Raw genomic sequence first — 25,731 nt, 5'->3', positions numbered from 1 at the left:
TACAACACCATGCTGAATATTCACAATCCCAATTCCACAAGTGACTTGACACTAACTACGTTTTAGATTGAAATAAAGAAATATCCAAAAACCATATAGACATTCCTTTACAGGTTAGATTTATGGCACTGAATCTGCCTTACCGGGCTTAGCCCTTTTCATATTTGAGGTTGGGTTTTTTTTAATTCATTTTCATCCCAGGTGTTTTTGTGAACCTCTTGTAACAAATAGCTTTTTTTTTCCCATTGGCTTCAGCTTGAGAAATGTTCAAATTTCCCTCTCTAAGCAACCACAGGGCTGTACTCTTAGGTTGGTTAAGTCACTTCTTACAACACTACAACTTCAGGAAACAATAACTTTGAAATCACTTCCTATCCCACCTCCAGGGTGACTTTTGGGATTTTTTCCACTCCACTCATTTTTGTTGTCTGTCTCTGAACCTGGGCATCAAACTCACATTCCCCTATTTGTTCTTGGACAGTATAAGAAAGAAGAGTTTAACACCAGCTCAACTCTAGTTTCATGAAAAAAAAAGCTAACGTGAGTCTGTCACACAGTTACCCTTGGAGCACTTCAAAATATCTCCTCCAGATCCTTTGATCTTAAAGTATTAGCAGAAGTGCTTGGCCAAACTATCATCAAGTGGGCCATATTTGGACCTAACTTTTCAACCTACATAGTGGAAAAAGGAAGGGATGTGGGATCAGAGAGAAAGCTGGGTGTTGCTTCTACACACTGTCCTTCTAGCTTGTGATTGCCAAACATTTGTTCTGCGTATGTGTGTGTGTGTATATGTCTATATGTATGGCTTATTGCACGGCCAGTGATTCTGGCCCTATACCACCAACACTGCCAACGTGCTTCCTTGGCTACGCAAACCCATGTGGCAAATGGCAACCTAAGTGAAGCCAGCCCAAAAAAATACATCCCCATCCCCCACCACACAACCTGCAGCCTCTTCACCGGGCCTCTTTGGCTCTTCTGAATTTCTCATTAAGAGAGTTGCAGGGGAAGGGGAGTGGAGGAGGAAGCCTTGCCCTCTGTGCTTCTCTCGGGAACTTCATGGATCTGTGTCCTGTGGGCCATTCTGACTTGCTCTAACAGCTAGGGCTGGTGTGATGGGGGAGACAGGGCAGAAGGGAAAGGAAGGAAGGAAGGAAGGAAGGAAGGAAGGAAGGAAGAAAAAGAAAGAAAAAGAAAGAAAGAAAGAAAGAAAGAAAGGAAGGAAGGAAGGAAGGAAGGAAGGAAGGAAGGAAGGAAGGAAGGAAGGAAGGAAGGAAGGAAGGAAGAAAAGAAGGAAGAAAGGAAGGAAGAAAGGAAGGAAGAAAGGAAGGAAGAAAGGAAGGAAGGAAGAAAGGAAGGAAGAAAGGAAGGAAGGAAGAAAGGAAGAAAGGAAGAAAGAAAGAAAGAAAGAAAGAAAGAAAGAAAGAAAGAAAGAAAGAAAGAAAGAAAGAAAGAAAGAAAGAAAGAAAGAAAGAAAGAAAGAAAGGGAGAAAGAAAGGGAGAAAGGGAGAAAGAAAGGGAGAAAGGGAGAAAGGGAGAAAGGGAGAAAGGGAGAAAGGAAGAAGGAAAGGGAAGAAAGAAAGAAAGAAAGAAAGAAAAGAAGGAAGAAAGCAAGGGAGAAAGGAAGGAAAGGGAAGGAAGGAAGGAAGGAAAGGGAAGGAAGGAAGGAAGGAAGGAAGGAAGGAAGGAAGGAAGGAAGGAAGGAAGGAAGGAAGGAAGGAAGGAAGGAAAGAAAGAAAGAAAGAAAGAAAGAAAGAAAGAAAGAAAGAAAGAAAGAAAGAACGAGAGAGACAGGTATCGCTGAACTTTCGATCCCACTCCCCATCCTCCCGTCCCAGCTTGGGCCGGTGATGGCATCTATCGCCTGGGTTGCCCAACCCCTGAAAACATCCTAAGGGCCTACGGTTTGGGGTGCCATCACCCCCCTCCCGACCCCCACCTCCCCTTCGCAAAAACGGAGAGAGAAGACGCCCCCCTTCCCCAGCCCCAAAACTCTGTCTCGTGGCCGAGTGACTTTTACAAGCACCGAGGTGCCTATCCAAAAAAAAAAAAAAAAAAAGGTGTGAATGGAGGGAGGGGGCGTCCAACTCCCAATTCAACGAGGGTCAGTCCCCCCCTTCCCATCCTGTCTCCCACCCCGGGTCAATTAAGGACCGGCTGGCCGGTTGGGTGGTGGAGTTGGAGGGTTTGCTTCTCTTTTCTTTTTCTTTTTCCAGGGACTCTACGCATCAGAGAGGGCCCAGGTCCGGAGAAACGCGCGGGGGGCGGGGAGGGAAGAGAAGCAGCGTGTCTCAGTGGGAAGAGCCCGGGCTTGGGAGTCCCAGGTGACGGGTTCAAATCCCGCCTCCGCCAACTGTCAGCTGCGTGACTTTGGCCAAGTCACTTCATCATCATCAATCGTATTTATTGAGCGCTTACTACGTGCAGAGCACCGTACTAAGCGCTTGGGAAGTGCAAATTGGCAACATAGAGAGACAGTCCCTACCCAACCTTGGGCTCACAGTGTGTGACAGTGTGACTTTGGGCCAGTCACTTAACTTCTCTGGGCCTCAGTTACCTCCTCTGTAAAATGGGGATTGAGACTGCGAGCCCCCCGTGGGACAACCTGATCACCTTGTAACCTCCCCAGCGCTTAGAACAGTGCTTTGCACATAGTAAGCGCTTAATAAATGCCATTATTATTATTATTATTATTATCAAAAGCATTTATTAAGCGCTTACTATGTGCAAAGCACTGTTCTAAGCGCTGGCGATCGGGTTGTCCCACTGGGGAGGGGGGTCACGGTCTTAACCCCCATTTTACGGATGAGGCAACTGAGGCAGGGAGAAGTTTAACCGACTTGCCCAAAGTGACACGGCTGGCGGAGCCGGGATTGGAGCGTACGACCTCTGCGGCCATCATCAATCGTATTTATTGAGCGCTTACTACGTGCAGAGCACTGTACTAAGCGCTCGGGAAGTGCAAATTGGCAACGTATAGGGACAGTCCCTACCCAACGTTGGGCTCACAGTCTGAAAGCATTTATTTAGACTGTGAGCCCACTGTTGGGTAGGGACTGTCTCTATGTGATGCCAATTTGGACTTCCCAAGCGCTCAGTACAGTGCTCTGCACCTAGTAAGCGCTCAATAAATACGATTGATTGATTAAGCGCTTCCTATGTGCAAAGCACTGTTCTGAGCGCTGGCGATCGGGCCGTCCCACGGGGGAAACTGGCAACAGCTAGAGACGGTCCCTACCCAACGTTGGGCTCACGGTCTGAAAGCATTTATTAAGCGCTTACTACGTGCAAAGCACTGTACTAAGCGCTCGGGAAGTGCAAATTGGCAACGTCTAGAGACAGTCCCTACCTAACGTTGGGCTCACAGTCTGAAAGCATTTATTTAGCCTGTGAGCCCACTGTTGGGTAGGGACTGTCTCTATGTGATGCCAATTTGGACTTCCCAAGCGCTCAGTACGGTGCTCTGCACGTAGTAAGCGCTCAATAAATACGACTGATTGATTAAGCGCTTACTATGTGCAAAGCACTGTTCTGAGCGCTGGCGATCGGGCCGTCCCACGGGGGAAACTGGCAACAGCTAGAGACGGTCCCTACCCAACGTTGGGCTCACGGTCTGAAAGCATTTATTAAGCGCTTCCTACGTGCAAAGCACTGTACTAAGCGCTCGGGAAGTGCAAATTGGCAACGTCTAGAGACAGTCCCTACCCAACGTTGGGCTCACGGTCTGAAAGCATTTATTAAGCGCTTACTATGTGCAAAGCACTGTACTAAGCGCTCGGGAAGTGCAAATTGGCAACGTCTAGGGACAGTCCCTACCCAACGTTGGGCTCACGGTCTGAAAGCATTTATTAAGCGCTTACTACGTGCAAAGCACTGTACTAAGCGCTCGGGAAGTGCAAATTGGCAACGTCTAGGGACAGTCCCTACCCAACGTTGGGCTCACGGTCTGAAAGCATTTATTAAGCGCTTCCTACGTGCAAAGCACTGTACTAAGCGCTCGGGAAGTGCAAATTGGCAACGTCTAGGGACGGTCCCTACCCAACGTTGGGCTCACGGTCTGAAAGCATTTATTAAGCGCTTCCTACGTGCAAAGCACTGTACTAAGCGCTCGGGAAGTGCAAATTGGCAACGTCTAGGGACAGTCCCTACCCAACGTTGGGCTCACGGTCTGAAAGCATTTATTAAGCGCTTCCTACGTGCAAAGCACTGTACTAAGCGCTCGGGAAGTGCAAATTGGCAACGTCTAGGGACAGTCCCTACCCAACGTTGGGCTCACGGTCTGAAAGCATTTATTAAGCGCTTCCTACGTGCAAAGCACTGTACTAAGCGCTCGGGAAGTGCAAATCGGCAACGTCTAGGGACAGTCCCTACCCAACGTTGGGCTCACGGTCTGAAAGCATTTATTAAGCGCTTCCTACGTGCAAAGCACTGTACTAAGCGCTCGGGAAGTGCAAATCGGCAACGTCTAGAGACAGTCCCTACCCAACGTTGGGCTCACGGTCTGAAAGCATTTATTAAGCGCTTCCTACGTGCAAAGCACTGTACTAAGCGCTCGGGAAGTGCAAATCGGCAACGTCTAGGGACAGTCCCTACCCAACGTTGGGCTCTCGGTCTGAAAGCATTTATTAAGCGCTTCCTACGTGCAAAGCACTGTACTAAGCGCTCGGGAAGTGCAAATTGGCAACGTCTAGGGACGGTCCCTACCCAACGTTGGGCTCACGGTCTGAAAGCATTTATTAAGCGCTTCCTACGTGCAAAGCACTGTACTAAGCGCTCGGGAAGTGCAAATCGGCAACGTCTAGAGACAGTCCCTACCCAACGTTGGGCTCACGGTCTGAAAGCATTTATTAAGCGCTTCCTACGTGCAAAGCACTGTACTAAGCGCTCGGGAAGTGCAAATCGGCAACGTCTAGGGACAGTCCCTACCCAACGTTGGGCTCACGGTCTGAAAGCATTTATTAAGCGCTTACTATGTGCAGAGCACTGTACTAAGCGCTCGGGAAGTGCAAATTGGCAACGTCTAGGGACAGTCCCTACCCAACGTTGGGCTCACAGTCTGAAAGCATTTATTAAGCGCTTACCATGTGCAAAGCACTGTACTAAGCGCTCGGGAAGTGCAAATTGGCAACGTCTAGGGACAGTCCCTACCCAACGTTGGGCTCACAGTCTGAAAGCATTTATTAGGTGCTTACTATGTGCAAAGCACTGTACTAAGCGCTCGGGAAGTGCAAATTGGCAACGTCTAGAGACAGTCCCTACCCAACGTTGGGCTCACACTCTGAATGCATTTATTAAGCGGTTAGTATGTGCAAAGCACTGTTCTAAGCGCTGGCGATCGGGTTGTCCCACGGGGGCGGCGGCTCACCGTCTTACGGATGAGGCAACTGAGGCAGGGAGAAGTTCAGGCGACTTGCCCAAAGTGACACGGATTGGAGCGCACGCCCTCTGCCGCCAAAGCCCGCCGGGCAACTTCGCGGGGCCTCGGCGGTCTCATCTGGGAAATGGGGGTGGGCCGCTTGCAACGGTCCTGATGATGGGAGGGGCGGGGGCCGCTCCCTCGCAGGAGGCTCACTGCACCTCACTGCACCCCCGTCTTACCTCCTTCCCTTCCCCACAGCACCTGTATATATGTATATATGGTTGTACATATTTATTACTCTATTTATTTATTTATTTATTTATTTTACTTGTACATTTCTATCCTACTTATTTTATTTTGTGGGTCTGTTTGGTTCTGTTCTCTGTCTCCCCCTTTTAGACTGTGAGCCCCCTGTTGGGTAGGGACTGGCTCTATGTGATGCCAATTTGTACTTCCCAAGCGCTTAGTACAGTGCTCTGCACATAGTAAGCGCTCCATGAATACGATTGATTGATTGATTGCACCTGGCCCGCCTTTCCCCGGGCTCCCGGGACCTCGGGCGGCGGCGGAAAAAGCAAGGCGCCGGGGCCTTGGGGAGGAGGTGGCGCCCCCTGCCGGGCGGGCCGCGGGGGGGGGGGTCGGGGGTCGGAGGTCGGGGGTCGCGCCCGCAGCCGCACTCACCCGCGCGGGGGCCTCCCCGCCCCGGTGGTAGCGCCGGTCCTCGCTCCCTGTGACCCGCGGACGTCACGCCGCCCAACCGCCCGCCCCTCCGCTCAACGCCAACTTGGGCACCCGGGACCAGCCTTCCCTCCTCGCCCGCTCACTCGGTACGTGCCCGCCTCTCCCTCTCGCCCCCCCCCCCCCAAACGGGGATTAACGGGGGGAGAGGTCGGTCGCGGTGCGTTTGCGGGGGGCCTCACTGATGCTCGGGCCAATGTGCATTTTCCCCTTTAAATCCCGCTGCGAAAAAAAAAAAAAAAGGAAATCCAGCATGCGTTCCTCTTTTGTCTTTCATTTTACCTTCAGGGTGACATTCGCGGCTCCCTTTTGACCCCCGCCGGGATAAAGAAAAGCCAGGGTGGGGGGGGGCCTCAACCCCGTCGGGGCCACCGAGACCCTGCCCGGTGGGGGGGCCAAACCGGCGGACCCCCCCCTTCCCCCGCGCCCCCCGAAAAAGCCCTTTTCTCTACCCACCGGGGCCGAGGCGAGAAGCAGCAGCACCGCCACCGCCGACCGGATCACACAGAGTCATGAAATGTTCTCGCTTTGCACTTGCTGACTTGCATCTCTCTATCGTGCGGCGTGTAGGCCTCGAGCGAGGGGCTATTTTGAGCTCCAGAAATGTGCGTGAAAGCCCATTGGGGAAGGGGGTGGGAGGCGGGGGAGCCGAGGGGGAGGGCGTAAACCCTCAGCAGAGTGTTTCCCTCCAGCTTAGTGTTAAAGCCGGGAGATCCGCCCGTCCAAAACCCCGCAGGAAAGGCAGACAGGGGAGTAGAACTAGTGTTTTTGCAGCTCTTTTGAAATAGGAGCATGGGCCGTCCAAGGAGGCAGGGTAATTATTTCTCAGTGTCCATGCCCTCTTATTGGGCTCTTATTTACATCTGGCTGAACCCCACCAGGCCTCCAGCGCTTGTTTCCAAAACACCGTCGGATGTGTTTCCAACACACAGCTCCATTGATGAACGGGGCACGGTTTATTGTGGGAACAACCTATGGAGCCCTTACTTGCTGTTTGCCCTGGTTGTATTAGCTTTATTCAATTTGTACACATGTGTGCTAATGCTTTGTGCTGCAGGGAAGAAAATTGTGGTTCGGAGTTGTGTATAACGCAACTGTTCTAAGGCTTACTACCAATTTTTTTTTTAAAGTCAGAATTGGTTTGGCGGTTTCCTTTGAGGGACTGTTAACGATGCCCGTCAAAGTAGTAGCCCGCTGTTGGGTAGGGACTGTCTCTATGTGTTGCCGACTTGTACTTCCCAAGCGCCTAGTACAGTGCTCTGCACACAGTAAGCGCTCAATAAATACGATTGATTGATTGGTAGTAGTAGTATATATGCCTTACTTATTGCTTAGTACAGTACAGTGCTCTGCACACAGTAAGCGCTCAATAAATACGATTGATTGATTGGTAGTAGTAGTATATATGCCTTACTTATTGCTTAGTACAGTACAGTGCTCTGCACACAGTAAGCGCTCAATAAATACGATTGATTGATTGGTAGTAGTAGTATATATGCCTTACTTATTGCTTAGTACAGTACAGTGCTCCGCACACAGTAAGCGCTCAACAAATACGATTGAATTGAATGAATGAATGCTTCAAAATCCAGGAGAAGAGATGTCTTTAGAAGCAGAGGTCTCAAAAAATAAAGCGGGTGGGAGAGTATTGTATTTGCTAAGACAGGCTGATTGGAGGAAACACTTTTGAGCTGCTGTTTCTGAGCTCATAGGTAACTGCTGAAGATTTAAGACTAGTTTACTCATTTGAAGTACTTTCAAAATGGAATGGACCCAGCAACTCACTACATCTTTCTATGCAGCTAAAAATCCAACAACCATTTAATAGTTCTGGAGAGAGCCTAACTTTAGATAGGCAAGAATCAGAATAGCCTGCTGGTGAAAACAGTTGGCCATAAGGTTCCCAAGTGCTTAGTACAGTGCTCTACACACAGTAAGTGCTCAATAAATACAATCGAACGATTGAGTTTCTAGAAAAGCAGAGCCTGTAGGCTGGAGTCTCGTGATAGGAGCCAGGAAATCAAGGCCATTCCTTTCTAAATCTCTTCAGATCATTTGACCTTGTAGCTGTCATTTAACCCCTCTGGCCTAAACACCCCCACCAAAAAGTATTATTCCCAGCTAAGTTTTGCAAAAAGGATTTTTCTTAGTCATGATCCTATACTAGATAAACATGATATTCCCAACTCCACAGTAACTAGGGCAGTTTTTACATCTGCAGGTAGATGCAACTGCGCACCCTACTTTGTGCCTGACTTTTCAGAGCACTTTATGTTTTTCCATTCCCTAATCCCCATCTCTCCAACTTCACTAGAAATAATGATAATGATAATAATGATTGTGGTATTTGTTTAGCACTTACTATGTGCCAGGCACTGTACTAAGCGCTGAGGTGGATGCAAGCAAATCAACCCAATTTGCTTGTATCCACCCCAGCACCTGTCCCAGGTGCTGGGCTCACGGTCTCAACCCCCATTTTACAGATGAAGTAACTGAGGCCCAGATAAGTGAAGTGGCTCGCCCAAGGTCACACAGCAGAGGCGGAATTAGAACCCAGGGCCTTCTGAGTCCCAGGCCCGCGCTCTATCCACTACACCTTAATCAGAGTCCAGTAGACAGACAGGCCAGAGGTGAGATAGAGGGGAAGAGTGAGGAAAGAGGCAGGAGTGCTGGCATCGCTGAATGTTGGCTACCATTCCCACACATCCCAGGCCAGTCAGAAGACATGCCGAAAGGAAGCACAAGCCAAATCTACCATTCACCAATTGCAATAACAACAAAAAATGAATGATTACCAGCCCTCTTTTGTTGGATGAAAATGAGTTCTTTAAGGAGCAATTTTCATTCAAGTTATTTTCCTGTATTTTCCCTTAACTGCCTCTGTTGCCTATGTAGATGTGAAATGTGATGTGATTTTCCTCTTTGTCCCTACCTCACTGGAGTAAGCTGCTGTCAATTGAAACTTGTGAAGTACTATGAGAGCCTCAAATTAATGGTGTTTATAAATGGACAAAATCCTGTAGAAATTTCAAGTGGGTTTTGTCCATTTTTCTCTGGTAATATTAGTGTAGTCTGTTAATCTAGAAAGTAACTTCAGCACTTTCCTAAGAAATCAACATTAGTATTCAATCCAGGGGATTTGTCCCCTAGAATTTCTACATAATGACCTCAGGGCTGAGCCCTTTAAGAAACACTGCAAAAGTTGTGAAGCCTAAAATTTGACTCACCTAAGTTTCATCATTTTGCAAACTCCATTTTACTTTCCCTCTTGAAACAGGTGCCCCCTAGCTATTTTGCCTTAAAAAAAAACCCCAACAGCTCAGGACTCCTCAGGAGAAATTGAATTCTAAATGTGCATGCCCCTTTACAGGGGAGAGCAAGCATTTAAGAATGGTAAAATGCTTACTATAATTATGAAAGATATGTACCTTTAATGTCCATTGAGGGTTCTTTTGGCAGTAGCTTAAGGCACAAGAAACCTAGAATTCTGAGGTCTACGTATAGCACCATTTAGAATAGTGCCTTGTCTAGAAGACATCTCAAGGAGATGAAATGAAGAAAATGAAGCCCTTAATTTTTAGAAAAAGCATAATTACTTAGTGCTTCCCAAAATATTTGTCTTAACATGACTCATTTTTCATCACTAATCTTTCTGAACTGCAGTTAAGCCTTTTTACCCCAACAGGGCAAACTGGCAAGTATAGAATTTTGAGTGTGTGCAGGTGTGCACAGGAAAGAGCAAAGAATCCAGGCCACTCCATCATATTTTGACTCCAGAAGGTCAAAAGGTTATTATGATGGCATACAAGGAAGATAACACCTGAATCCTAATATTTTAGGTTTTTTGGAACTTGTAAAAAAAAAAAAAAAATGCTTACTAGCCCCCAAGTCCTTCCCACACAAAGCATCTCAGCGAAGGAAACGGTTGACACCAGAGAACAAAAGTAGCCTTTTAAAATTGCAGTACTTTGGCCAGGTGTTGGATTCAGGGCTGGCTTCTGACAGTAAGGTAGAGAGGCAATTGTCTCAAGGTTCACCATCAGGGAGATGACTGAAAGACGACATTTTCCGCAGGGGCTAAAAATGTCTAAGTGCCCACCTACCAGAAGCAGTGTCTGGGGACGTATGCCAACTCCGTTGTACTGTACTCTCCCAAGTGCTTAAGTACAGTGCTCTGTATATGTAAGCACTCAGAAGATACTATTGATGATAGGAGGGGAACACAATGACTTTGGAGCAAGCAGAAAGGGCAGGGTGGGGTGTCTGTGGAGAAATCCTCTAGGTTTGGTGATTCCAACATTCTGTGAAGTTATATAGAGTGGAAGAGGGTGGCAAGTTTTTCCCGACTCAGGGTGGCAAAATATTTGAAACCAGCCGTGATCAATTTACCACCTTGTAGTAAAATTCTTGCTTACACCTCAGTTGGTTTCAGGCCCTGGGGCTGGGGCTCCCATATCTGTTTGCCTGGGTGTCTTAAGTGGACCTTTCAGTTATGCACGGTTTGAAGAATGGATAAAGTATCAACAAAGGAAGCAGTGTGACCTAGTAGAAAGAACACAAGGCTGGGGATCAGGGAACTTGGATTCTAATTTCAGCTATGCCACTTACCTGCTTGGTGGCCTTAGGCAAAGTCACAACTTCTCCGGGCCTTGGCTTCCTTATTTGTAAAATGAGGATAAAATACCTGTTCTTCCTCCCCATTAGATGGTGAGCTCCATAAGGGACAGAGACTGTGTCTACTCTAGCTCTTTGTGGGCAGGAAACATATCTATCAACTCAGTTGTTTTGAACTCTCCCAAGCACTTATTGCAGTGATCTACACAGAGTAAGTTGTTCAAATACAATTATCATTTAGTTGAAAAATGTCAATGGGAGATTTTTTTTCTACTTTTATGTTGTGTGGAAAGGCTGAATGTAGGCAATGCCAACAAGTCAGTGGGCATAACATAAGCAAGGCCATTACTAGGTCAATCCAGTGATCCAGCTAGCCATCCAATATTCTGCTTCCAACCAGGGACAAAATAATCCTGAAGTAATGGTGGAGTTAGAAAGAAAAATGAATTACTCAGTTCCTAATTTCTTTCACTTGGTAAAGTCCTTAAAATTAGTTATGTTCAAAGAAAATCTGAACAAGTTCAAAATAAATCAAACTAGAGGTAAAACTAATTTTCATACACAGAAATATGCTCATGAGTTATAGTCAAATAGTGACATTTGTTGAGTGCGGAGCACTGTACTGAGTGCTTGGGAGAATGCAATGCAGTTGGTAGGCACATTCCCACCCTCAAGGAGCTTTCAGTCTAAGCGTGTATATGTGTGGGAGAAGAGACAGACATTAAATTACAGATAAAAGAGAAGCCATGGAGTAAAAGGGTATGTACGTAAAAGTGCTGAGGAATAGCAGGTGGGGGGTTAGTCCCTGTTGTTTTAGGAGGTGGGACTAAGTGCATGGAAGAAATACAAATTGTATATATTTGAATCTCCCACCACAGATCATCCTGCACTTAATTTATAAGAATCAGATCCCAAAATAAAAATTGGGATGTATCAGAGTTTACTAATGAGCTCAGAAGCCTCCCACCTCTCTGTGAATCGACCTAGACCAATGTCACTCAATGGTTTTAAGAGCTCATGGTTGCCCATGACCAGTGTGTTTTTAGTATATAGGGGTCCATCCACATCACTGGAACACTCACTGCACTTCATACCCCTGTTAAAAGAGTTAAATTAGCGTTGGAACACTTGGACTATTAAGTGAGGGAATACTGTCAAGTTAATTCTCTGAACAACAGCTTCCATTTTTAGTGCTGGCAATACAAAGCCATTCAATGAAAAGAAAAATTCACTGTGATTATTTCTTAAAATGGGAAATTACAAGTATCCCTTTTGAAAAAGAAATGTCCTCAACTGATGAGTAGACAACTGCTTTTAATTTTATATAAGGAATATGGTATGTATATATGCAAATATATAATATTTGTATATACATATACGGAATATATCTGGTATATTGGGAGGAACATATTTCACAGGTGTCTGAATATATTATCAGCCTAGGACTCTTGTTTTAACCCCTAGAAAGTTCTAAAGTGACTCTTTGGCATCAACCGGGCTGAGGTCTGTCAAGTAATAACTGCGGTATTATAGCACTTACTATGTGCCATGCACTCTATTAAGCGCTGAGGTGGATACAAGCAAATCGGGTTGGACACAGTCCCTGTCCCATGTGGGGCTCACAGCCTCAATCCCCATTTTACAGATGAGGTAACTGAGGCCCAGAGAAGTGAAATGACATGCCCAAGGTCACACAGCAGACAAGTGGGGGAGCTGGGATTAGAACCCATGACCTTCTTACTCCCAAGCCCGTGCGCTATCCATTATGCCGTTTTGCTTCTCTAGTAGGGTGGATCCCATGGGCACTAGGGGAATAGAAATCCCTCTGTTGTCTGCCAACTGCTCTGCCGGACATTGCAGTGTTGGTAACTGTTGGGAATGGAAGCAGAAATATACCTGCCCTTCTTTAGTGTGTGAGGGGAAGGGGGCAAGATGGAGGAGAGAAAGATTTAAATAACTATTTCTGCCGGGATCTCATCTGGCACTGCACTAGACCAGACAAGGAAGATTGGCTGGTTAAAAGAAGGAAGATTGTGCTTTGGATCCAGAATCATACTCAAATTTGTCTAATTTTACCCCAAACTCAGACATCAACTTGTAATTAAGGGGGTGGTGTATAACTGGAATGATTCAGCAGCCGAAGACAGAAACACCATGGAAGGGTGGTATAGGTAATGGAGATAGTTAAGTATTTTATTAATAATAATAATAATAATAATAGTAGTATTTGCCAGCATTTACTATATGCTACACTAAGTGCTGGGGAAGCTACAGGATAATCAGATCGGACAGAGTCTCAATCCCACACAGGGCTCACAGTCTAAGAGAGAAGGAGAACAGGAGTTTAGCCCCCATTTACAGACAAGAGAACTGAGGCACCAAGAAGTTGTGACTTGCCTAAGGTCATATAGCCGGCAAGTGGCAGTTAGGATTAGAACCTAGGCCCCCTGACTCACAGGCTCAAGCTCTTCTCACTAGGCCACACTGCTTCTACTTGGCCACTTTTAAGTGAATGTTCAAGTGTCAAAGAAATTTATGAGGAATAAATATCGTTTCCCCCATTGTATAGGCAGCTCAAATGGCAGAAATTAAACTGAGGTTTAGTCCTACATTTTAATTTGGCTGTGATGTGGGGGTTTTGACACATGTAAAGTGACTCCTTGAGGAAGGAAAACATGTTGTATTTCTAAAAATATTTTTGCAAGTAAACTCAGTACAATGTTTTTAGGTCTAAATATAATTAGACAACATTAATGGATAAAATTGGGTTTCCACAAATTCAGTTATTCTCTCAACATCCGTACACATGGAAATAATACTGCACACATTTCAAATATCCTATTGAGAGTTTGGATGATTAACTAGTGGCATTTGAGCAGGGTGTGCAGAGCATTGTACTGAGCACTTAACATCAATATTAACATCCGACCCTTCTTCTCTGTGTACATTCAGCACTGAGCAATAACAAAAAGAAAGCCTAACTTCTCCATCTCATAACTAGCCAAGAAGTTTGATTTTTCGTGGAACACAGCAAGGAATCATAACTATTCATCCTAACATAACCTTGTCTATGTTTAGTCATTTATCTTTTAAGTAGGCCTATGATTGGAACTACCTGTGAGGTCATTAGAAAGGCAGGTATTACCTCTGTTTTGCAGATGAGGAAACCAAGATACAGAGAGGTCAAGTGAATTTCCCACCTACTTAAGACTGTGAGCCCACATGCGCAACACGGACTGTGTCTGACCTAATTAACTTGCACCTACCCCAGTGCTTAGAACAGTGTTTGACACATATCATAAGCACGTAACAAGTACCATGAAACAAAAACAAACAGCTTATTCCACCTTGTTTAATTGAGCTCTCATAGCTCACAAGAGTATAGAGAATGCCTAGAACTTGCCACAATAAGAATATGCTGCAGTCATTCATTCAATCGTATTTGAGCGCTTACTGTGTGCAAAGCACTGTAGTAAGCGCTTGGGAAGTACAAGGTGGCAACATATAGAGACGGTCCCTACCCAACAGCGGGCTCACAGTCTAGAAGGGGGAGAAACCTGCAGAGCTCAGCTGCAGGTTTGGGTAGTAAAGATTACAAGCTTGTAGTTAAGAAAAGAGTATAGTTAATTCCGCTGAATATCTTATATTTGGAGTGCTTAATAAAAACTCGTCTAGGAACTAAGTCAAAGAACAGAGCAGCTGAAGGGAAGGGGAAGGTAGGAGGAAGAGACATTGATAGTGGCAGGGGAGTTAGCAGATAGTGGGGACAATTTGAAAAACAAAGCAGGAAAGAGCAAGACCAAGTGACTTAGCACAGAGCCACTCTGCCAGCTGGATTCCTGTTCGAGATTGCAAAGGCCACCCTTGCCCATCTTAGAAAATAGACCCCGGCAACAATAACAGTTTCTCTACTCCAGAGCAGTATCAGCCAGAGGAGGGATGGAGGGATGGCCCTGACTGCAGCTTTTCTGCTTTCTCTCCACCGTCTCTCCCGCTGTTGCTGCTGAGGTTTGGCTGCTTTGAGGGGTACATCATCTGAATGCTGTGTAAGTGTGCTCTCTGCGGGTGTGCTTGTGTGATCCTCACTCCTGACTATGAGCTGTGTGCCTCAGTATTTTTGTCTGTTTTTTCTTTTGTCTTCCTGCCTGTGTCTTCCCCCTAATCATGGACTATTGTTCCAGACCACAGAAAGTGCCTTATAGGCAACCCATAAAGTTTGTCCTGTTCACCAATTTTACTTCATGATTGTTCTATTTAAAATGTATTAAGGGGGTCTATAACTTTATATAAAATATGTTAATTTGAAGTTTTTAAAGACAGAAAGGGTGGCCCACATACACATGAATAATGCCATAAGTGACCCTATACATTTGACATGCCTATCCTAAGTAAAAATATGTAGAGCTAATGGTTAGTGTGGTAAATGTATTTCATTAGACAACAGCAAGGGAAAAAGGAGAAAACTGGAATCCTTTTTATATTGAAACTACATAAGTAACCAGCTAGATGGTCTGTCCTATGTACAGTTATGTAACTGTAATGCAAGCAAAACGTCCTAAAAAATGCAATGGGAGTCATTTATGCACATTAGATACTTAAGTCATAGGTACAATGATTAGGAATTTTTAAAAAATTATTTCTTTGAAGCTCACAAGTTTTATTACTGTAGTGTCACAGCCAAGGGATGTGGTTTTTAGGCCGAAAAATACTTTTTCCTTTGGCTGTCTGACCACCAAATCTCATTAAAAGTTCCAATGGAGCCATTCATCATTTAATGGGGCCTTTTAAATGCATTCCTTGCAAATATAAGCTTACCTAAAGATGCACAATACACTCAGATGCTAATGGTCAACTTATAAAACTTTCCTGATGCTATTATAATATAGCAATGAAACAGCAACAGTAGTTTTTTTTAATGGGATGAGTATTATTGTAGTCCAATAATTAGCTGAACATCTTGTGCATCAGGGCCCAATCAGGTAATATTTATTGAGCACTGAACTAAATGGTTGGAAGAGGATAAGTGAATGGAAAGACATGATTCCTGCTCTCAAGGAGCTTACACACTAGGAGGGGGAGTCAGACAAAAAAATTTTACAGATAGAGGAAATGGAAAAATGGCTTTGTGGATGATAAGTGCTTAACTAGTAGAGTGGGTAAGTAGATTTACATAGTAGTGCCACAGGTGGTTGTGAGCACATAAATGTCAAAGTGGTAGGAGAATGGAGATGAAAGATTAATCTGGGAATGCTTAGTGATAGGCTGGAAAGAAATCATACCTGGAAATAAACCAAACTGCACAAAATACATACATGCACCCACATACGTATTTCAGAACTTCTTTTGAATTAAGGTAACTCAAAGAGATAAGCCATAACTCTTTTCTGTGATCCTCTAAATTCCTTTTGATGTACAAAGAGTCGACTTCCTTTTGAAGTGGGGAGGTTCCCCCACTTAATGCAAAACCTCCTTGGAAATTATGATGATGATAATGGTATTTGTTAAGCGCTTACTATGTGGCAAGCACTCTTCTAAGCACTGGGGTAGATACAAGGTAATCAGGTTGTCCCATGTGGGGCTCACAGTCTTAATCCCCATTTTACAGGTGAGCTAACTGAGGCCCAGAGAAGTTAAGTGACTTGCCCAAAGTCACACAGCTGATAAGTGGAGGAGCCGGTATTAGAACCCACAACCTCTGACTCCCAAGCCCAGGCTCTTTCTACTAAGCCATGTTGCTTCTCTATGATGTTTCAATCACCAAATTGCTAGACTAGTACATCTCTGCTACTGTTCAAACATGAGGATTACTGTTTAGGGGGACCACAAGCTGAAGGTGGAGGAGTCTTTTAGACTGTGAGCCCACTGTTGGGTAGGGACTGTCTCTATATGTTGCCAACTTGTACTTCCCAAGCGCTTAGTAAAGTGCTCTGCACACAGTAAGCGCTCAAATACAATTGATGAAGATGATGATGATGATGATGATGATGACTGTCTCTATATGTTGCCAACTTGTACTTCCCAAGTGCTTAGTACAGTGCTCTGCACACAGTAAGCACTCAGTAAATACGATTGATTGAATAACTCATTTACATATAATCATCAATCGTATTTATTGAGCGCTTACTATGTGCAGAGCACTGTACTAAGTGCTTGGGAAGTACAAATTGGCAACATATAAAGACAGTCCCTACCCAACAGTGGGCTCATGTTATAAAAAGTTATTTGCTGCCTGAGAAAGCAGACCATGACTCACAATTACCAGAGAAGAGACACACCATGGGAACCATTTTCTCAAAATGCCTCAGCCCACAGGCCTAAGACTTAGTCCAACCTAGCTGAGCGGGTCAGAATATGTAGATCCTAGATTCAAAAAAAAAAAAAGGGTAAGCACTTACTATGTGCCAAGCACTGTTCTAAGCACTAGCATAGGTACAAATTAATCAGATTGGACACAGTCCCTGCCCACATGGGGCTCACTCTTAATCCCCAGATGTGGCAGCTGAGGCCCAGAGAAGTTAAGTGACTTGCCCAAGGTCACACAGCTATCCACTAAGCAACACTGCTTCTCATGGCCTTTGACCAAGCCCAAGTGCTCTTCTGTCCAAAAAGGTTGCTGAGCCCTGCACTAGATCCAACTCTTTCTGAATACCTCAAGTATTTCAATTGCACCATCATAAGGCTCAGGGCCGCTGGGTCCTGATAACCCAGGGATGCAGTGCGGAGAGATCTATTTCTGCCTGTGCACAAAGATGCTTAAGGAAGCAGGCTCTGGTCCTCTAGTCAACCGGAAGGAGCAAGAGTTAGACTTTGGGACAGCCCATCCGCAGCTCCCCCGTATTAAGCTACACCACAGCCCCAAGTGTGTTGCTCTTCCTTGGAGCAAGGCCAAAGTTCCAAGAGGAAACCTGAGCTCTAGTTTTGCCACCAACTTGCAGTGAACCTTCAACAACTTATTTAAAATCTGTATTTCACCATGTCTTTGTAAAACAGAAGTTTCAATAGCTTCTTAAATGAGCGGAATTTATTAATGGTATTTACTGAGTGTTGAGCACTGTACTACACACTTAGGAGAGCATACTACAATAGAGTAGATAGACATGACAGACTAGATGGGGAAGAGACCCAGGTCTTTGCCTTCAGGTGGGTTACAACCTTATTCAATATAATTCATGACCGTGGGAGGTTTAAGGTGAGATAAGTTTTGAGAAAGTGTTATGGAAAGTTAAGGTATTATTGTGTCGTATCTGCTACAGCCTTTGGTAGCCTATTTTGGGGCAAGCTCCAGCTCCCACAGGGATTTCCCTGGATCAAAGTGTCAGTAGCCTGGGATGCCCAGTGCTTAGAACAGTGTCTGACCCAAAGTAAGCACTTAACAAATGCCATGATTATTATTCTTTGAAAAGTAGCAATAAATCCTCTAACTTCCTGAATAAAAAAGCAGTCTCCAAAGTGCTTAATACTGAGCTTTGCTTGATTTATTATTAACATTACTACTTGTGACTAGTAAGGTAGATTTGGATTAATTCTGAATTTGTAAAGGAATTTGTCTAAACAGATATAGGAGAAAGAAAGCCTTTAAAAGAAGGATTTGGCATTTGCTTTTTCCAAGACACTGATTTCATAGTCAGAGCTCTCAAACATCTAAACTCTTAACTCCCCATCTACTTTCAATAAAATGGATATAGCTAGTTCTGTATCTAGTTTGTGGTTATAAATATGTTTTAATTAGCTTAATAAGAACATATAGAACATCAAGCGTAACAGTGATTTCTGACATATGGTGAGGTCTGTTGACATGCCTTTGGAAGGTTCCCAAATTCTGTACCAATATAATGATTTGCATCAGATACAAACAAAACTCACTCAGCTGCTGAGATCTTAAAATAGATTACAAACAGCATCACAACAGCTATTAATAACCAGCGTGACCTAATGGGTGAAGCATAGGCCTGGGAGCCAGAGGACCTGTGTTCTAATTCTGACTCCACCACTTGCCGGCTGTGTGACCTTGGGCAAATCACTTAACTTCTCTGTGCTTCAGTTTTCTCAACTGCAAAATGGGGATTCAATACCTGCTCACCCTCCTATTTATACTGTTAGCCTCATGTGGGATGGGGATTATATCCAGCCTGATTTACTTGTACCCTCTCCATCACTTAGAACAGTGCCTGATTCCGGGAGATGGAACAGAAAACTGTGGCTCCCTCCACAAATGGCTTTGGCACTTCAGGGTAGCAAGACTGATCAGGTTTCTTGGGCTCCCCTTGTCCTTTATGGTCCCAGAAGGCCATTTGATCAATGAGTTCCAGGGGTCATCAACTGTGCCTGAGTAGTGAAATAACCACTCCGCTTCTCAAGTAGTAGCTCATGCAATTATAATTCTTACTACTACTCATATTTAGTACTAAGGTAATTACTGTTAAGACCTTGAGTCCTCAGAGCATATTAAGCTGTTTGCTTTGTTTGAGCTGTCTCTACCCAAATCTCAGCTATGCATAAGGATGAGTTTCCAAGGCCACCCTGCACCCTGGCTACACCAAATAATGGAGTGTTATACCCTTTTCCCTTATCATGAGAGCAATAGGTTTACAAACCTTGCTACTCCAGTCATGAGTGGAGGATTGTTTGGGAAGACTATAGGGTACCTTGGGTTACAGCATAAGCCCAGAGTCATTCATTGGAAAGGCATTATGTAGCACACCTGGTCATACTGAATCAGGACACAGGAATTTCCATCATATAACCAGGGCTTACTTTGTCCCGGGAGTGATAATAACAATATTTGTTCAGCACTTACTGTCTCCCCCTTCTAGACTGTGAGCCCACTGTTGGGTAGGGACCGTCTCTATATGTTGCCAACTTGTACTTCCCAAGCGCTTAGTACAGTGCTCTGCACACAGTAAGTGCTCAATAAATACGATTGAATGAATGAATGTGCTAAGTACTGGGCTAGATTCAAGATAGTCAAGTTGGACACAGTCCTTGTCCCACAGTGGGCTCACAGTTTAGTAGGGAGGGAGAACAGGTACTGAATCCTCTTACTACAGGTGAAGAAACTGATGCACAGAGAAGTTGGATTGGGTGACCTTGGGCAAGTCATTTAAGTGGCAGAGTGGGATTAGAACCAAGGTCCTCTGACTCTCAGGCCTGTGCTCTTTCCACTAGGCCACTCTGCTTAGCAAATGGCATGTCGAGAAGTGTCAGGGTACAGCCAATAGGCACCTCTCCTGGTAACTCAGGTGTCCCTTTCTCACCTCAGGAGGCTTGAGAGGAATTTGGTTTGATGAGTGGGTCAACTCCCTGACCCCCACCCTCTCAATGTTTCTTCCCCAAACTCCCCAAGCCTTCCAGGACACTGCCTACAGGACCCTGCTTTGGGCCTCACTCAGCAAGCCCTGGCCCAAACAGTAGTGTGAATAATAATAATAATAATAATAATAATAATGGCAGCATTTACTAAGCGCTTACTAGCTGGGGAGGTTACAAGGTGATGAGGTTGTCCCACGGGGGGCTCACAGTCTTCATCCCCATTTTACAGATGAGGGAACTGAGGCCAGAGAAGTGAAGTGACTTGCCCAAAGTCACACAGCTGAAAAGTGGCGGAGCTGGGATTTGAACCCATTACCTCTGACTCCAAAGCCCGGGCTCTTTCCACTGAGCCATGCTGCTTCTCTGAATAGCCCAAATCCATCTTTTTAAAAAATAAAGAAATCACTGGTCCTGCAAAAGTGATCACTAGACTATGCATTTTGCATTCAATTTGCCCATATTCTTCCACCCATCCCTCTGCCAGGCTTTGAGAGACAAGCATCTGCTCTCAGAGAATACTGGCCAGAATTATGCACCCCATTTAGCTGTCTACACAGTCGAAATTCAGTAAGACATTTCCAACACTCAACTGCTCCCCAATGACAGTTTCCTTTGAAAAACACCAACAGAATGAGAGTCAGGATTTATTCAATTTCATTTAGGCTCATCCTACAAAGATCTTTTTGGGGCCTCAAGACTCTCTCTGATCAGAACGACTAACTATGCCCAATCTTCACACTTAAGTGGCTCTTAGGAGAGAAAATAACCTATTTCTCAAGTCAACACTATTATATGACTATAAAAATAAGGATTTACTTGAAACAAAGGTTGACTTTGAAGCTACAGGAATATTTGGAAAGTTTGACTTTTAATAGATGGATACTCATCATTGATAATATGGTACAGAGTATATAGTGATTGCTTTGTGATGGGGAAATGGGGGCTTTCCTCTGTCTTAAGATGTTCTGCCCCCATATCTGTACACAAAAGTTTTTCACATAACCTACAGTGTACTTGCATTGTAATCCTTTGGTGGTGTATCATTACTTTCAGGTCTGCCTAATTTCTTTCATCTCCTAGGCCTGATTGGTTTGTGGTCATTTGAATGACTGTTATGTTACATTAAAAAAAGGGGTGGAGGGAGAAGAAGAGAACATGCCCTAGTTAAGAAAAAGATATATAGTTTTGCTGTGGTTTAACAATTTATTGAGTTTTCATGTGAAAATTCAGCACACCAATTACACCTATTCAATTTATATGACCATACTGTGGCTTTCCCCTTTCTTCCAGGAATTTCATATGTCATGCTAGGTTTGCATAGTGTTTTGTTTTGTTTTTTTAAAAAAAACTGAGTTAAGGACACAGTGTCAGGTTTTACTTTGAATTTCCTGGTTGGTGTTGGTTTAAGGCAGATCCTTAATGTTATTTAAACACAGGTTTATTTATTGGCAGATGAAACTGATAAAAAAAGTCTTGAGATAAAAGGTCTCATTCATAGGGTTGACACCTTATCTGAGCAGTTCAGGAGTTCTGTGAATAAGAGGATCAGCAGGCCATGAGCTGTTTCCTTTCCTTAAACAACAGTGGTAATTTTAGGTGCTCCTTGCTGCAATCCAGTGTAGTGTCTGATAACCTGAATTTGACGAAGTCAAAGGCTCATAGAGGCAAGTTCTTTCAGAGTTCTCAAGATAGAAAGTTGTATGTGCATCAAGGAAGAAAAAAGTGATATGCAAATGGTTGGGTCCCCTATTGAACAATGTTTAGTCCCCAGAACAACAAAAATATTCGAGTGGTAAGACATATAGAAGATGCCAGGAGAGCAGCAACAGGCCATTTTTCTTTTATTAGCCCTTTAATTTAATTCTGCCCTATCTTGTTAACCCATTGTTCTCAAACGTCATTTTTGGTTTATCATTGTCTGGTTCAGTTTGCAGAAGGAAACTTGAATTCCTCTGATGCTATTTCTGTTTCAGAAATTCACACCATCAGCATTTCGGCTGATTTAGTCATTATTGATTACTGTATTTGGGTAGGGAAGAATTCCCCCTTTGAATTGGCTTGAATAGTTTTACTCAAATACAGCACCTTAATAGTTCTGGTGAGAAAAGTAATGCCGTTTATCATCATCATCAATAATTTAATCATTGTTTGAATTTAAAGCTGCTGTGACTTTTAGATTCAATGATCTTCTAAATAAAAAAAGCAGGGAGATAAAAATCAAAGACCCCATTACTTCAAAGAAGTTAATTTTGCATAAATGTTTAGTCTCTCATGAGGTCACAATGTTCTTATTAGCAATGTTTGCGGGGGGGGGGGCGGGGGGGGAGTAATCACTACAATGAATATAGACCAAATGCTGCATGGTTTACATTTCCTTAACCTTCCTCAGGCTCATAAATTAAATCTCAGGCTAACCCAACCCTATTTTCAAACAAGTCAAGTAGTAGCAATACAATGCTGTACCGTAGTCCTCTAGACTATAAGCTCCTATGGACAAAGAATGTGTCTGCCAAACTCTGTTGTACTGTACTCTTCCAAGCATTTGGTACAGTGCCCTACACCTAGTAAGTGCTCAGGCAAAATATGATTGACTTTTATATTGTTTCTGTGGATGTGGAAAAAAATGTAGAAGTAACACACAGGTTTAAGCCCACCTCTTATTAGATATAAGGAACACAGAGAAAAATATTGCCCACCTTCATTCAAATTTTTGTCAGGTTAGGCCCCAACACCAATCCAAATGACAAACTCCCCAAAATTCAAATTCCACAAATAGGTATGACGGCTAATCTGAAATTGGCACACCAGAAGTGGTCTAGGAATGCCTGACTCTACCCATGAAGGAAGATTAAAGTAAACTGGAATCAGTAACCGGTGAGTCCACCTTGCTGTCTGTGGGTTGTTGTGGCTTTGCCCCCTTTTTGGCTCTCTATTTCTGGATAAAACTCCTGTTTGGATTTACAGAGCTCAGAGAACTCCAAAAGGAAAAGGGACTTCACTCACCCAGACGGTGAAGGCGGTGGCGGCGACGGCAGCAACAGCAAAAACAACGACTCCTCCCCAGGCAGGTCAAGGCCACGTGAGCTGTGGAAGCCCCTTCCCTTCTCTGCGGCAACCACGTGCAGAGCTGCTTCTCAGCTACGTCAGGCCCAGGTGTTTTCAGGTGATTTCGGGGCTTTTAACCTCAGGGTTAGAAAGCTTCAATTACAAAACACCAGCTGGAGGTTTAGACCTGGGGAGGAGAAGGCGGTGAAGACTTTCGCCTGTGGACACTCGATAACTACTTTTTACCTGGCAGAACGCATGCCTGTCTGGACTTTTTAAAGCGGCCCAAAGCTCTGGTTCAGGATAGACCGGGCCAATGACAGAAATTTAAAAAAAAAGGAGAGAAAACTTAGGCCATAACATCGAAAAGGAACTGCAAACCGATCACGGCGCCAGACTCTACGCCTCTTTTGTCGTCGGAATAGAAGAAAGAGCCCAAAGGCCTCGTTAATAAAACAGATGAGTGGGCTCAGGACTGCCTGGATGTTTTGGGGGATCCCTGGACTTGCCGTCTGGGGCGGGGGAAACAGGGGTACAGATGGGCGAGGTGGAAGGTATCTTTTTTGACCAGTTATGTCTCATCATAAAGGTGTGAGCCTTCCTTTCCCTTCCCTCTCTGCCTCCTCCTCCTTGCTTGTGCGTGATACAGCGGACAGTTCCCACGTGCATTTCACGGAGTGATGATCAAGACCCACCAAGAGGTTAATTTCGGTGTCCAGGTGTCCCGAAGAAGCCCAGGTCGTTCCCCCTCCTAATCCCTTGCTTATTCAGCACTTGTCGGAAGTTTCATTGCACTTTTTGGTATTCCCGACACTCTAGCATTTTTTTCCCCCACCGTCCCAGCATTTTGCTTGGAATACAGGTGTTTGCCGAACTACGGGAAGCAGCGTGGCTTAGTGGAAAGAGCACGATCCTAGGAGGCAGAGGTCTTGGGTTCTAATCCCGACCCCGCCACTTGTCAGCTGTGTGACTTTGGGCAAGCTACTTAATTTCTCTGTGCCTCAATTGCCTCACCTGTAAAATGGGGATTATGACAATGAGCCCCACGTGGGACAACCTGATCACCTTGTATCCCCCCACCGCTTAGAACAGTGCTTGGCACAAAGTAAGCGCTTAACAAATACCATCATTGTTGTTATTATTACAGATAGGCTGGGTCCTGGCTTCTTTTTGGAGCTAAAACTCAGGCTGAGGATTACTGTCACCTGAATGCGCAGGTTTTACATGTCGGGAGGGTGGGATGAGGAGTCAGGGGAAGCCGGCTGGACCCTCTATCCCAGGAGTTCTGGATCCGGTCGCGACCAACTTTTAGTGAGGACGAGCGGAGCGCGCAGCAAAGAGAAACATTTGTAAAAGGCGCGGGGGTAATCCCCCTGCAGCTCTCGACACCATGGACAGAGACCTCTCCTCCATCAAAGAAGTGTCTAAGGGGCCCTTAACCGAAAGTCTTTTTCCTCTTAATGAGCTTCTCACCCCGAGAGAGAGAGTCTGCCGTGTGGACTTGGGTAAGTCACTTCATTGGGCCTCAGTTTACCCTCATCTGTAAAATGGGGATTAAGACTGAGAACCTCAAGAGGGACAGGGCCTGTGTCCAATCCGATCGGCTTGTATCCACCCCAGCGCTTGGTTCAGTGCTTGACACGTAGTAAGGGCTTAATACCACAATTACTAAATCAGGATCAGAGTTAGCCATGTCGTCGAGGGAGGCAATCATGATTTGGGAAAATTCGATTTTCCCTCCTCTCGCTCTCCTCCATCCCCTCTCCCTCTCCCCTTCCCTACTCACCCCGCTCCAGCCCCTCTTTGTCTCCCTGTGCATCCTCCATCCCCTCTCCAGCTCCTCCTCCATCCCCTCTCCCTCCTCCTGGCTCCCTCACCGGGGAATCAGAGAGCACTTCCTCGGGCCGGGCTTATGTCTGAGTTGGGGAAAAAGTATCCCAGAGAATCTCCAGGGGGAGAGAGGGGAGAGCTGGTGGGAGTGGAGATCCTGGGATTCCCGGGGGAGCTGCGCCTACCTGCAGAAGGAGAGTGGGAAGGAGGGGGAGAGAGGGGGAAAAAGAGCCCAGAGAGAAGCAGAGAGGAGCTTCTCCTCGGATTTGGTGGGTCCGGGGACCCTGTGGACCCAGAGGAGGGGGATTACGCCGGAGCAACCCCGCTCCACTTCCCTGGAAGAGATCCGCTCTCTCCCTCCCCCCCGTCCTTCCTGGGATTGATTATTGATTGGAGAAGCAGCGTGGCTCAGTGGAAAGAGCACGGGTTTGCGAGTCAGAGCTCATGGGTTCTAATCCCGACTCTGCCAGTTGTCAGCTGTGTGACCTTGGGCAAGTCACTTAATTTATCTGGGCCTCAGTGCATCTGTAAAATGGGGGTTAAGACTGTGAGCCCCAAGTGGGACAACCTGATCACCTTGTATCCCCCCAGCGCTTAGGACAGTGCTTTGCACATAGTAAGCGCTTAAATACTATTATTATTATTGCTATTATCGACTCCCGGGGAGCCCGAAGGATCAGACCCCAGGCCCTTCCTTCCCCACAGGAAGACTTGCGGGGGGCTCGGGCCCCTGCGCCGAGGAGTCGGTGCCCAAGAATCCTGACCTTCTTGGGAAAGGATGGGGGGCTCCAGGCTTGTGGGTGAACGGTTCGCAGAGGACCCCCTTTTAGACT

At 45.3% G+C, this 25,731-nt stretch overlaps 1 protein-coding gene and 1 long non-coding RNA gene across 2 annotated transcripts in view; one reads left to right on the top strand and one right to left on the bottom strand.

Moving 5' to 3' along the window:
* ESRRG (estrogen related receptor gamma) overlaps positions 1 to 6,121 on the bottom strand; it is a 449,507-nt gene extending 443,386 nt beyond the window's left edge. Inside the window, exon 1 of the mRNA XM_038760932.1 lies at positions 6,044 to 6,121. The gene's annotated coding sequence lies outside the window, so the exon portion shown is untranslated. The remainder of the gene's footprint in view (positions 1 to 6,043) is intronic.
* LOC119940693 lies at positions 6,087 to 23,681 on the top strand. Its single transcript, XR_005455030.1, has 2 exons — positions 6,087 to 6,189; positions 22,988 to 23,681. It is a non-coding gene; the product is annotated as an uncharacterized LOC119940693 (long non-coding RNA).
* Positions 23,682 to 25,731: the final 2,050 nt, after the last annotated feature.

Source organism: Tachyglossus aculeatus, chromosome 19 (assembly GCF_015852505.1).
Source record: "Tachyglossus aculeatus isolate mTacAcu1 chromosome 19, mTacAcu1.pri, whole genome shotgun sequence".
Classification (NCBI taxonomy): Eukaryota; Metazoa; Chordata; class Mammalia; order Monotremata; family Tachyglossidae; genus Tachyglossus; species Tachyglossus aculeatus.
This window is presented reverse-complemented; position numbering and strand designations above follow the sequence as displayed.